Source organism: Tamandua tetradactyla, chromosome 3, assembly GCF_023851605.1.
Source record: "Tamandua tetradactyla isolate mTamTet1 chromosome 3, mTamTet1.pri, whole genome shotgun sequence".
Classification (NCBI taxonomy): Eukaryota; Metazoa; Chordata; class Mammalia; order Pilosa; family Myrmecophagidae; genus Tamandua; species Tamandua tetradactyla.
Genome location: NC_135329.1, coordinates 185,703,810 through 185,717,744, shown reverse-complemented (window position 1 = coordinate 185,717,744; position 13,935 = coordinate 185,703,810). Strand labels below are relative to the sequence as shown.

The window sequence follows — 13,935 nt, the reverse complement described above, 5'->3', positions numbered from 1 at the left end:
CTTCCTAGACCTTTACTCTTATCCTTCTGGGACACCAATGATTCTTAGATTTGTGTTCTTTGTGTTGTCAATCATTTCCCTGAAATCCCATTCCATTTTTTCCATCTTTCTTGCCATTTGCTCTTTTGTGCACTTGAATTCAATTGTCCTATCTTCTAGTTCACTTATTCTTTATTCCACCTCTTCAAATCCATGTTATCCCATGTAAAGATTAATTTTAAACTATGAAGAGGTCTACTGTTTCAAACCAGGCAAAAAATAACTGAAATAGGAATGGATAATGCCCTGGCCAAAGGCAAGTGATAATTAGTAACAGCTGTTTAATTCTTCTTTTACTTCCTCTCTCTACATTTATATTACTAACCCTCTCCCTAAAACACTCTTTTCCTTTCCTTCTGTGATGCTCCACTTTTGCTTCTCCTCCTACTACAACTACTTCTCAGTCTCTTTGAAGGGCTCTGCTCATCTCTTAAATCTCATTGCTACTCAGGGTTCTGTCCTCAGCACTCTTCTTTTCTTACTCGATACGCTCTCCCTGAGTGATGTCAGCATCTCAAATGTTTTGAATTATTACCTGTATATTCATTACTCAAGCAAGATTTTGTTCCACTGGCTTCTTGGACATATTGAACTGACATTTCAAATCATATCAAAACAAAATGTCCAAATGAGAACTCTCATAATTTCCCCCAAATAATTGTCAATCTTATTTGATTTTATCACCTGCCTAACCCCTAGCACACACATTCTATCAATCAATACTCTATCTTCCTAATTACCTTTTGGACAGCCCAATTTTCTTCACTCCCACTATCATTATCTTTGTGTTCACAACCATCAACTGTTTCATGGATGATTGCTGCAGCCCACTGATTGATCTCTCTAACTCTTGTTTATCACCCCCACTCCTAATCCCATCCCTAATCCAAAGCCATCTTTCTAAAATGTAAGTTCAATAGTATCACTTTCTTGCTTTAAATGCTTGGAAGGCTCTATTGCCCCAGGATAAAATTCAGAATTCTTTAACTTGTTTTGTAAAACTTCTTGTGACTGGTCTCTGCTTACTCTCTCCGTCTCATCTTTCACATGCCTCATCTCTACCCTCACACTCTACACTTTAGCCATCCAAAGTCTGGAGAGCTCCCCAGATACCCTGCTTTCACTCACTTATGGAGACTTGGACATCTTGTTTCTTCCCTTCAAAGCAGTGCTCCCCTTCTTCACCTGGCTAACCTCAGCTAGCTACATTTCCAGAAATAGCTAATCCCCAAGTCTAGACTGAATGAGTTACATCGCCTCTGTTCTCCAACAACATTCTATTCTAACTCTCTGTGCTGGTTTGAAAGGATGCATGTCCCCTAGAAAAGCTATGTTTTAATAAAATCCCATTTTGTAAAGGCAGAATAATCCCTATTCAATACTGTATGTTTGAAACTGTAATCAGATCATCTCCCTGAAGATGTGATTTAATCAAGAGTGGTTGTTAAACTGGATTAAGTGACAACATGTCTCCACCCATTTGGGTGGGTCTTGATAAGTTTTTGGAGTCCTATAAAAGAGGAAATATTTTGGAGAATGAAAGAGATTCAGAGAGAGCAGAGTAGAACAACATAGCCACAAGAAGCAAAGTCCACCAGCCAGCGACCTTTGGAGATGAAGAAGGAAAATGCCTCCTGGGGAGCTTCATGAAACAGGAAGCTAGGAGAAGAATCTAGCAGATGATGCCGTGTTCACCATGTGCCCTTCCAGATGAGAAACTCTGACTGTGTTGACCATGTGCCTTTACACTTGAGAGAGAAACCCTGAACTTCATCAGCCTTCTTGAACCAAGGTATCTTTCCCTGGATGCCTTAGATTGGACATTTCTATAGACTTGTTTTAATTGGGATATTTAAATTAGTAACTAGTAACTTATTAAATTCCCCTTTTTAAAAGCCATTCTGTTTCTGGTATATTGCATACTGGCAGTTAGCAAACTAGAACACTCTCATAGCATTTATTACCTTGGATTTTAATTGCCTGTTTTTATTATTTATATCCTTCATTAAAAGATAAGATTCTTGAGGATGATGAGTTTTCACTGCTTCTCCAGTTTCAAATATTTCTCTTCATTATTATGCCTCTCAAAAGAATATTCTGCACTGTGTGTGGATTCTGATTGCTCAGCTATAGGAAAGAAAAAAAAAACATTTTTCTCCAGACAGTGAAGCTGCTCCCTTAAAAATAATCAGTACCCAAGTCCAAAGGTTGTTTTCCAGGCTTTATCTTAATCTCTCTAAAACATTTTCCAGCCTGACCTCTTGAAACTCTCTCCTCTCTCTGTCTGTGGAAACACTGTTTTCTTGCTCTGCTGTTCTGATTGCTTCCTCTCTACTTTCTGTATGTTCTTCCCCTGATGTTCCCCAGCCTTCCTTTCTCCTCACTCCACATACAACTCCCATTCTCTTCCTGTATTAGTTTTCCATTGCTGCTGTAACAAATTCTCACAAACTTAGTGGCTTAAAACCACACAAATTTACTATCTTATAGTTCTGTAGGCTAGAAGTTTGACATGGGTTTTACTGAGCTAAAAATCCCTTTCTTTGCCTTTTCTGCTTCTGAGCTTGCCCATATTCTTTGGCTCATGGACCCTTCTTCCATCTTCAAAGGCAGCAACATTGCATTTCTTTGGGCCTTTTTTCCGAGTCACATCTTCCTCTGACTCTGACTCCTCTTCTGCCTCCCTCTTCTACTTTCACAGACCCTGTGATTACATTGTATCCATGTGGATCACCCAGGAAAATTGCTGATTAGCTAATTTAATTTCATCTGCAACCTTTATTCTCCTTTGTCATGTGACACAATAAATTCAAGGTTGCAGGGATTAGGCCTAGATACCTTTGAGGAGACCATTATTCTGTCTGCCATACTTATACTGCAAATTCAATCCAATGCTGGCAACACTCACACCTATCCTTTACTCAGACTCCTTGGCTGAGCCCTGGACTCAGCCATCAGACCAACTACCAGATGTGTCCATGGGACATCCATGAGCATCTCAATTTCCATACAACCCAAATCTAAGTTTTGCCTTCTCTTAAGCCAAGCTCTTCCTCCTTCTCTTATATTCCTTCTCCCACATACACTTAGTTGCCCAGTCAGGAACTGGGAATCATATTCAGTTCCCCCTCTTCCTCTCCTTACATCAATTCAATCCCCAAGACCTTGCGATTCTAATCTGGAGCTTTTCCTCCTCATTCTAATTGTCCGTTAATCAGTCCTCCTTCCTCTTGCCCTCCGATTATGGAAATAGGCTTTTAACTGGTCTTCTTGTTGTCACTTTTGCCTTTAACCTGTATAATTTTATTTTTCTAAACATCAAAACTGTTTACATGATTCTTCTGGTTAAATCTTTAATAACTCTCCAAAGCTCAGAAGATAAAGTCCAAAGGTCATCAAGATTCACAAAGCCCTTTAGAAACTTTTTCAGTTTCATCTCCTAATATTTATTTGTATCATTCCTCCCAGCCATACAAAATGATATAGTGGGAAAAAACAAAAACTGGGGTTCAAATCCACTCTGCCACATCTGAGATTAGTAACCTTGGTTATATCATAGAATAGAATATTTAAGAAGCCCTACTGTGAGGATTAAATGTGACAACATAGATAAAGTGTACAGAATATTGCAAGCACTGAATAAATGAAATAGTAGTATTATTATCATTGTCCTTTCTTGAAATTGTCATGAAAGTTCATATTCAGAGGAACAATTTTACATCTTTCAAGACTGTTTAAGTATCACCTCTTTCATTGGCATTCTCTTACTTCTCCATCCACTCTCACCAATGTATGCCTATGGTACCTCGAACTACTATCATATTTGTTATATATAGTATAATTATATGTTTATATCACAGCATGTCTGTATTCCTAGAATAATGTCTGACACATAGCTGGCACTAAATCAATATTTTTGAAAGCATGAATGAATGGGTGAATACATATTCCTTATTTCTTCCACCCTCTTAAATCTGGGGGTAAGAAACATGTCCAATTGATGTTTGTATCTCCAATGTTCATACAAGTAATGTAACCCAGTAGGTATTGGGTAAAAGTTTGGTGGATGTATTAATGAATGAACAAACACAAGACAGTGTTAATAGATGAAAATTCCTAGAACTGCAGGTAAGACAACCTTGAAATATGTATCCACTTTCTAGATCCAGATGGAAAATGAGTGCAAACTCTTTTCAATTGGTAGTGTTTGTCTAGAAGATTATTTTGACCATGATTATGTGGCTGTGGCTAATTTCAATAGGAAAGAGTGTTGTAATTGACTGATGATGTCTCCCATAAAAATGGAAAGGGGAAGTTATTGGGAAACTCAAGGTTGCACTCAGCAGCCATCTCTCAGCCCTCACCTATCCACCTCCATTTCCCCTTTTGCTTATTTGTGTGCAGGTGTTTATGTTTCCATTTCTGCTGGTTTGCATGAAGTATTTAGTGTGTTTCTATTTTTCAAGAGATTGCAGGCAGTCAGGGGAGCCATTAAATCTTTTTTTTCAAATTCTAGAAATTTTTTTCCATTTTCATATAGAATCATTTATTCCTATCTGCATTCTTTTATTTTTTTCAATTTTTACAATCAGTGGTTCACAGAATCATTATATAGCTATGCATTCATCATCACAATAGATTTTTGAACAAAATTTTAATTAACCAAGGCACTAAGATTGCTCATGGGTATAGCCCACAACCCTTGGAGTGTATAAAAACTCAGCAATCAGTCAGTACAGGTGTCCCTCATCTCAGACCTGAAGAGAGGCATCTGGAGCTACCATACACTGAGACTGGCCAAGCATTTGACCTCTCCAAGGGTCTGGCCAAAGTGGAGTCTTTTCCCATGCTCTTTTGGATGATTTGTACTGTGTAAGTAATAAAACAGTCACTTGCTGAAATCTTCTATAGTATATGGGTGTGTGTCCCATAGCATACCATGTACCAACTCTCTCCATAAAAGTGGTGATGGTGTGCATGCCATGTATTTGCAGCCCCTGAATGTCTGGTGACTTTTCTTTGTTGGTCTATTTCAGAATTGTCAAATATCATGAGGATAGTATTGAACTGATCCATGTCTTGGGAAATGTCTCTGTCTAGATATGTCAGTGAACAAAACAGAAATGGAAAATAACGACAGCCCTTGTGGATTTATATTCTGTTGGTGAGAAAATAGATAAGTTAAAAAAAAAGGTAAACAAATTATATAGGAAGTTAGAAGGTGATCTGCTAGGGAAAAATATAAAGCAGGTCTCTAGAGAAACAAAATCAGCAGGAGATATCTGTAAATACACACTTTTTAAAAGTGTCTCACATAACCATGGTGATATAGGAGTACCAGATCTGTAGGGCAGGCCATGAGCTGGCAGCTCCAATGAAGGTCCTCAATGAACTCTCAAGAGAGGCTGGCTGACTGAAGCAGAAAGAGTGATTGTCTCTTCTGAATCTTCCTTAAAAGCCTTCCAGTGATTAGATTAAGTATCACTTATTGCAGAAGACACTCCCATTAGCTGATTGCAAATGCAATCAGCTGTGGATGTAGCCAACATGGTCATGATTTAAGTCCATGAAATGTCCTCACAGCAACAGACAGGCCAGCACTTGCCTGACCAGACAACCAGACATCGCCACCTGGCCAAGTTGACATATGAACCTGACCATCACAGTAGGGGATGAGGATGTAGAGTGTGATGGCTAGTTTCATGTGTCAACTTGGCTAAATTATGGTGCCCACTGGTTTGGGTAAACAAGTACAGTGAAGATATTTCATAGATGGATTTAAATTATTAGTCACTTGATTGTGTCTACAGCTGACTACATCTACAATCAATAAAGGAGATTGCTTTTAACAATGAAGGGAGCCATGTCATCCAATAAGTCAAAGGCCTTAAAGGGAAAATTGAAAGAAAAAAGAATTCTGAAAGAAGAGTTTCTATCTCTACTTCACCCAGCCTGCCTCTGCAGAATTCAAGGTCACCTTTATCAGAGTTTCCAACTTGCACCCTGCCCTGTGTAACTTGGATTTATCAATCTCCATGGTTGTACGAGCCAAAACCTATAATAGAAATAAATTTTTAATATTATATATATATTTAAAATCTGTCAGTTTTGTTTCTCTGGAGAACCTTGATTAATCAAGGGAGCATCAAAGGAAAGGAAGGTTAGCGACAGAAAGACCAGAGAAAGACCACACCAAGAAAGTTATGTTTAAAAAACTGGAAAAAGGTTAACCCAGTTATTTTCCTATGTTATTAATTCCAAAGCAACAGTTTCTTCTTTACCAATAAGTAATCCAAATCACTATTTCCCCTTACCAACATGAGTTCATAGTTTGTCAAATTTCTTAAGCTATATATGAATCCCATGAGCAGTAGCAAATAAAATATAACAATATTTAATCTGGGACCTCTGCAGTTGATTTCAGTCTCAATAGTCTCAATTCAGTTCCATTAGTTTCAGCAAATACAATACTTTATGCTACCAAATAAATGCATACACTCACAAAGTTTGAGAAAGATAGCAAGATGTTTACAATGGTTATTGACAGGCAGGTAATATGAGGTTTGTTTGCTTGTTTTGTTTACATAGGCATTCTTAACTTTTATGTAATGAAGGCACATTATTTTTTAATTAGGAAATAAAAACAAAATGTTTTTTCAACCAGTGTCAAAGGAAAACTCAGGGACAAATCGTTGTTAGAAGAGAAGTAGTTTACTCGCCACCTCCCTCCAAAAAAAGTTTTCAAGGAAGCCTACATTTTAAAAGTCTGGCTGTCCAAATAAAAAATTAAACAGGTAATTACCAAGAGTACCCCATTTTAATTTAGTTGTTCATAGTGGGAAAACAGAAGTTTTCTCACATGATTCCAAAAGTCAGGGATGAAATTATTTTTAAGAAATATTTTACAGGAAGGCTCAATTTTATTTATTTTAGGAACTACTACTGAACAAAATGTCGCCAATTTGGTGGTTACTTTAAATTTTGTAATGTGATATGCACATTACCCAAGACATTGGTAGAACAAGGTATCGGGTTTTGCTTCCAATTTAAATAGACCATATGGTTTGCCTTTTGCTTTGGTGAGCAGGGAGTTCAGTGCAAATTAAATGTGTTTTCCAATTCTTCCCCTATGGCTAATTTTCTTTTTTACCTTTATTTTTAACTACCCTATTGAATTTTTTCTTAACTACCCTATTGAATTTAGTTTCCATTTTAAGCCATATCAAATCTGTTTGGAAATATTGGTGGTATAAATTATAACAAACTTTGATAGACTTCATCAAAGTTTTCATAAACTTTATTTATGACCCATGAAAATCAACTTCTCAGATCAAATAAAAAGGATGATTTAAAAAGTGGTTCATAGGTTTTCTGGATATCAAGTATTTTCTTCCACCTGACATTTCAATGAGTGAAGTATAACTAAGTCAGAAATATATTTAGTTTTCCATGAAATTTACATGGTTTTAGATTGAGTTTATTTGTTGAATTTGCTAAACCCAGATAGTTATCTATGGTTTCTAAAACACCAAAATTCTAGTTATTTTTTTCTTACTGTTTCAATGGAAAAAAAAAAAAAAGATCAAACTGAGAAGAGTGGTAATAATGTACTAGAAAAATATGAAGAACCTCAATGATAATAATAATAATAAAATGGTCTCCTTTATTGAGGGTTTCCCTACTGCAGAACCAAAGCGGCATCTGAAAGTCCCTTAGTAATACCCGATACATAGGCAGAATTGAAATTAAAATCCCATGTCTTTTCTTCCTTGATTGTGTTACCATCACTTCCTCATATGTGTCAATTTTCTTGTGAGCCATGCTAAGCTTGAGTACAATTAAAAAAAAAAAAAACTTACTTATTACAAGCTTGTCCCCCAGAATCTTGAATAGATTAGAAGTCAATCTTGTCATCTGATGAATTTCTATTCCAACTTTATTAAAGAGGTCGTGGAGAAGAGAAAATAATTATCAACATTGAGGAAACTTTTCCCAAATGGCAACCTATTCTTTTTTTTTTTGGAAATAAATATTTATTATATAAGAAAATACTCGACAAACAGCAGCATAGGAAACACTATAATAAATGTCATGGGGGCTGGAAAGTAACCTGGGAAACTGCAGCTATCTGTGTGGAATAAGGCATCATAAAATAAAAACAGACTAAAAATACATACAGAAAACTGGTTGAAAACAATATGAATATTCTTTCTAAATGAATAGTTTTTAAGGACTGACAGAAGTGAAGATACCATAAAGTGAGAGTTCAACAAATTTGACTAGTTGGAAAATTAAATTTGGGGACAATACAAAATACTAGACCAGGGCAGATAGCTGCCACAAACAGAAGATGCTGGATTTACGCAGGTAGGCAGGCAAAACACACTTTCCGCAGAGAGAAGGTGCTACTGGCATGTGCAGCTGCCCAGGGGAAAAGACAATATACAAAGAGGCGACTCACAGTTAGGAAATCAGAAAGCACAGACCACCTGCCAAGCGGGAGGCAGTGAGGCCATGGGAGCACTGGCGCCATGGTGGTGACACTGTCGGGCTGGGCTGGCCCCTAGGGTGGGGGTGGCTGGGATGTAGGAGCCTCAGGCATGCTCTGATCCCCGCTCTGCCCATCTTCACCTGCGTAAATCCTGCCTGGACTCTAGGGTGTGTGGGTCCAGGTGAGCACATTGCTCCCTGAGCAGGAAGCTGTAGTATCTGAAGAGCAAACCTTAAGTGCAGGCAGCACCCTCCAGCAGCACAGGAGTTCTAGCAGGCACTGACAGGTGCCCCCGGGGCTATCCCCCCACCTCAGACAGCGCCCAATGCATGTAGCAAGGTTCCTGACACTGGCATTGGGCTCTGAGCCAGCCTGGCGCCCCACCCCACCCCTTTGTCCCCTGTGGACCTTGTAGACACCTCCTTGACGCGTCCTGGCTGTCCTGGGCCATGGGTGTCCTCTTTTTTTTTTTTATTTATTAATTAAAAAAATTAACAACAAACAAGCAAAAACTTTAACATATCATTCCATTCTACATACATAATCCGTAATTCTTAATATTGTCACATAGTTGCATATTCATTTTCTCTTAGAACATTTGCATCAATTTAGAAAAAGAAATAAAAAGACAACAGAAAAAGAAATAAAACAATAACAGAAAAAAAAAGATTATACATACAATATCCCTTACCCCCCCACTTTCATTTATCACTAGCATTTCAAACTAAATTTATTTTAACATTTGTTCCCCCTATTATTTATTTTTATTCCATATGTTCTACTCGTCTGTTGATATGGTAGATAAAAGGAGCATCAGACGCAGGTCTTCACAATCACACAGTCACATTGTGAAAGCTATATCATTGTTCAATCATCATCAAGAAACATGGCTACTGGAACACAGCTCTACATTTTCAGGCAGTTCCCTCCAGCCTCTCCATTACATCTTGAATAACAAGATGATATCTACTTAATGCATAAGAATAACCTCCAGGATAATCTCTTGACTGTTTGGAATCTCTCAGCCATTGACACTTTGTCTCATTTCACTCTTCCCCCTTTTGGTCGAGAAGGTTCTCTCAATCCCTTGATGTTAAATCTCAGCTCATTCTAGGGTTTTTCTCAGTTCTTTGATGCTGAGTCTCAGCTCATTCCAGGATCTCTGTCCCACGTTGCCAGGAAGGTCCACACCCCTGGGAGTCACATTCCACGCAGAGAGGGGGAGGGTGGTGAGACTGCTCGTCATGTTGGCTGGAGAGAGAGACCACATCTGAGCAACAAAAGAGGCTCTCTTGGGGGTGACTCTTAGGCCTAAATTTTAAGTAGACATGACCTATCCTTTGTGGGGTTAAGTTTCATATGAACAGACCCAAGACTGGGGGCTCAGCCTATAGCTTTGGTTGTCCACACTGTTTGTGAGAATATCAAGAATTCAACTTGGGGAAGTTGAATTTCTCCCTGTTCTCACCATTCCCTGAAGGGGGCTTTGCAAATACTTTTCCACTTACTGATCAAATCACTCTGGGATTCATCAGGGCATCACTCTGGACAAACCAACAAAATCTCATGTCCTACCTGAGATTCCAAGTACTTATGGCGTTCAAACTATCTACATAAATTAAATTATGAAATGTACTAGTCAAAATATAAATTTTGTAACAAATAAACGTTTTTTATTTTAGTCTCACACATAAGGTGACATTTTAAAATATTAATTACCATCTATTTTCATTACCCTGTAATAACAACATTCCTTTGTTCTTCCTCATGCAAAAACATTTTTAAAATTTGTACGTTGTACATTTCACTATTATTATACACTCTAGGCACTCCTAGATTATATCATCTCAATCTTTAACATCTATCTTTCCTTCTGATTTCATTTATGTCCCCAGCCCTCCTCCCTCTATCATTCTCACATGCAGCTTCATTCAGTGTTTTAACATAATTGTATTACAGTTAGGTAGTATTGTGCTGCCCATTTCTGAGTTTTTGTATCCAGTCCTGTTGCACAGTCTGTAACCCTTCAGCTCCAATTACCCAATATCTTACCCTATTTCTATCTCCTGATGGTCTCTGTTACCAACGAAATATTCCAAGTTTATTCACTAATGTCAGTTCATATCAGTGAGACCATACAATGGGTGTCCTCTTTGAGACTCCTTAGCACCTGGGGGTTTCCAGTGCTGCAATCCCAGGGGCCATAGCCTCCAATGTCTCTGGGCAGTGGCATCAGGGCTTTCTCCCTGGTGCGTAGGTGGGCTGGATCTCAGGACCTTGTCCCCATCCCCCTAATTCCCCTTCTTCCTCTGTAGCATGTCCTGATGTGTCAGCCCAATTGCAGAGGAAAGAAGTGATCACTGCTCAGAGTCAAGACTGAGGACTGATAGGGGCCACTAGAAAGAGAGATTAGGGGTCTTCAGCTGCCGAGAGGCCAGGGGATACCTCAGGGGAGTGCAGCTCACCAGGAAAGGCAGGTAGGACTGACCAGATAGGAAAGAGGCAGGGCCTGTGGTCAAGAGGAGGCAGCAGCCCAGATGTCAGGGCCCGCCCAGACCACCAGGCCCCTGGGCAGACGTGCATCCTCCCCGGCAGCAGGCCCTGTGCCTTGGGATTGTGGCCAGGAGGAGACAGACGTGAGACAGTTCCTGAGATGCCCATGTGAAGGCCAAGCCGCATCACGGTCACAGATCGTCCTGCCACTGTCACATTCGAAGGCTGCCCTGTGCCTGCCTTGGCAGAATGTGAACCGAGTGGTGCCATGGGGGCAGTGCTGCTGGGGGTGGATCCTGGAGGGGTCAGAGGGCTCTGCCTTCCAGTGATGAGAAATCCAGTATCCAATGGGGACTGAGCTTATGTGAAGGGCTTCTCTAACGGGCACACCCCAGCGAGCATTCTTGGAACAGAGGAAGCTTCCGAACTCTTCCTATACCCAGCATGTTCCTTCCCAGTGGGGCCGCGCTTCGCGAACAGCAGCGAGCACAGATGACGCCTCCCGCACTTGAGCCCTGAGAGGGCAGCATGCAGCTGGCACCAGCTGGCAGTCAGGACAAGCCACAGGAGAGGCTAAAGGCCGGTGGGGAAAATTTGCCCACCCTGAGTCTTCTAGCTTTAGAAATGGTTTAGAACTAGGTAGAAGCTACCCTGCAGCTTTTTCCTTTCCATTCTGTGGGGATTTTTGACGTTTCACTATTTCCTTGGGCCTCTCAGACAGACCTGCCTCCCCACCACATACTGTACTTGCGAAGGATTTCCTGCCACACACTTGACCGTCCCTGTGGCATGAGTCACTGTGCTGGACGATGGCGGATGGGCCAAGCCACACAGTGAGCTCCGGGGTGTGGGTCACAGTCCAGGACCTGCCTGCTCCAAATGAGATGTGCTTTCCTCTCACCCAGTGGGTTTTTTCCTCCTCTTGACCTCTGCTCCTCCTTTGAACTCAGGGAATTTTTCTTGTTAAAAAAATTCCTCTTCATATGTATTTTGGCAGGAACTTCCTGCTCCAAGGTGATCTGCTTTAACAACCCAAGCTGGAGAGACCAAGATGAAACCTGCCCCTGTACAGAGCTGGCTGCGTCGCAGAGCCTGGAGGGAAGGCATTTGGCAGTGTGACCATGCTTTGTCCCTCGGCTTCTGGCAAGCTATTCTGTCATCCAGCAGTTCGAAGACCCAAGACACCCTGGTGATACAGAATGCTGGCACAGCCCGGCAGTCACCGTGACACCGCAGACCCACCGTCTGGCTCCAGCTGCTGGACAGTGAGGACTCAGCATCCTCCAAGGCTCCTCTGTGAATGGACCACTGACGAGTATGAAGGGCTGTGTGAAGGTGAGCTGGCCGGAGGCTGCTGTCAGCTCCCCTGGGGACCCAGCACGTGCACCAGGCATGGCCAGAGGCCCAGAGTGTGGTCCTGTTTGTAGGGCTTGGAGTTGAGCTTAGGGTCTGGACCACAGGACGAGTGGGGTCTGGTGCAGTCCTGGGGGACACCTGGGTCCCAGGGCCCAGGCCAGAAGCATGTTATCCAGCTCAGGGCCTCAGGCCTCCACTGCACTCCCCACTGTGTGGGCAAAAATCCTGTGAGGCTATGTGGGGGTGGTCTCAGGACCCCAGGGGGCTGAGAGCCTGCAGGTGAAATCCTGAAAAGGTGCAGTGATGGGGGGAAGCTTGATGGACAAACACAAGAGGTGGCCGTGATGGTGCTGGCTGCTCCTTCCACCATTCATCTCTCCTGCAAGGGCTGTTCTTGGGGCAGCTGGGACCTTGCCAAGTGGCAGTGGTTCAGTCTCTCGTCACTACTGGAGCTGAGCCATGAGATCGAGTCAACCGAGAAAGGGGCCTTGATCCAGATATTCTGTGGACCTGAAAGGTCTTTGCCAGCCCTGGGCTTCCCTGTAGTTATCAGGTTTGAACCTTCTGGATGCCTTGGCCTCATCGCTTGGGAGATTCTACATGGGGAACAGGCCACGGGTGATGGCTTCCTGTGGAAACTTCCCTTTGCACAAACTTTCTGGTGTTCACCAATGCTCCAACCTCAGCTGGCAGCTGTCCCAGTTCAGGGCTTCTTCCACGGGTGGCATTTCTGATGTCAAATGAGGCCTGAGCTGTAGACGAAGGTTTTCCCATGCTCCATATGCTTGTACGGCTTCTCTCCCATGTGAGTTTTCTTGTGTTTTAAGAGATTTGAACCACGGTTGAAGGCTTTCCCACATTCATTGCATGTGAAGGACTATTCTCAATGTGGACTCTGATGTTTGGTGATGTCAGAGCTGTGCCTGAAGGTTTTTCCACTCTGAGCACATTTAAAGGGCTTCTCTCTGGTGTGAACCACTGATGTTGAACATGGTCTGTCTTATGCTTAAAGATATGCCCACATTCACTACACTCGCGGGGGTTCTTTCTCTGAAAAGGAATGAACACAGGAACCTCCTTGAAGTCATCTTTGAATGAAGCTTCAAGGGCATCAGATAGGTGTTCCTCATCTCCTGGGCTCAGGCCGGGCCCTTGACGGTGCTCTCTGGCCAGAGAGGATCTTTTGTTTGGCTTTTTCTTTTCCAACACTTTTTCTTCTTGGAGTGTGTCCTTCTGGACATCTACTTCTTCCTTTGAAGTCTGTGGCTTCTTTTTCTTGCTTGGAGGCTTTTCCATCTTGCTCTCCTCCCAGGAAGGAGGAAGGGCCACGTGAAAGCTGTTAAGGACTCAGGACAGAACCAAGGAGAAAGCGCTCGAATCTTGTGGACATCTGACCTGGTAACTCCATTGTTTTGGAAATGTATTGCTTTTGACACAATTCTTCATCTTGTGAGTGTGTTATTGAAGCTCTGTGACTGAAAGTCTTTGGTCCTCTGGAGAGCTTGGCTTCTCACCGTCACGTGAGCGCGGACCAGGGAGGAGCCATCCGGGTGAGA

General features: G+C 41.7%; 1 pseudogene; it reads right to left on the bottom strand.

The window, feature by feature from the left end:
- Window positions 1–13,082: 13,082 nt before the first annotated feature.
- LOC143676523 (zinc finger protein 41 homolog) lies at window positions 13,083–13,675 on the bottom strand (annotated as a pseudogene).
- Window positions 13,676–13,935: the final 260 nt, after the last annotated feature.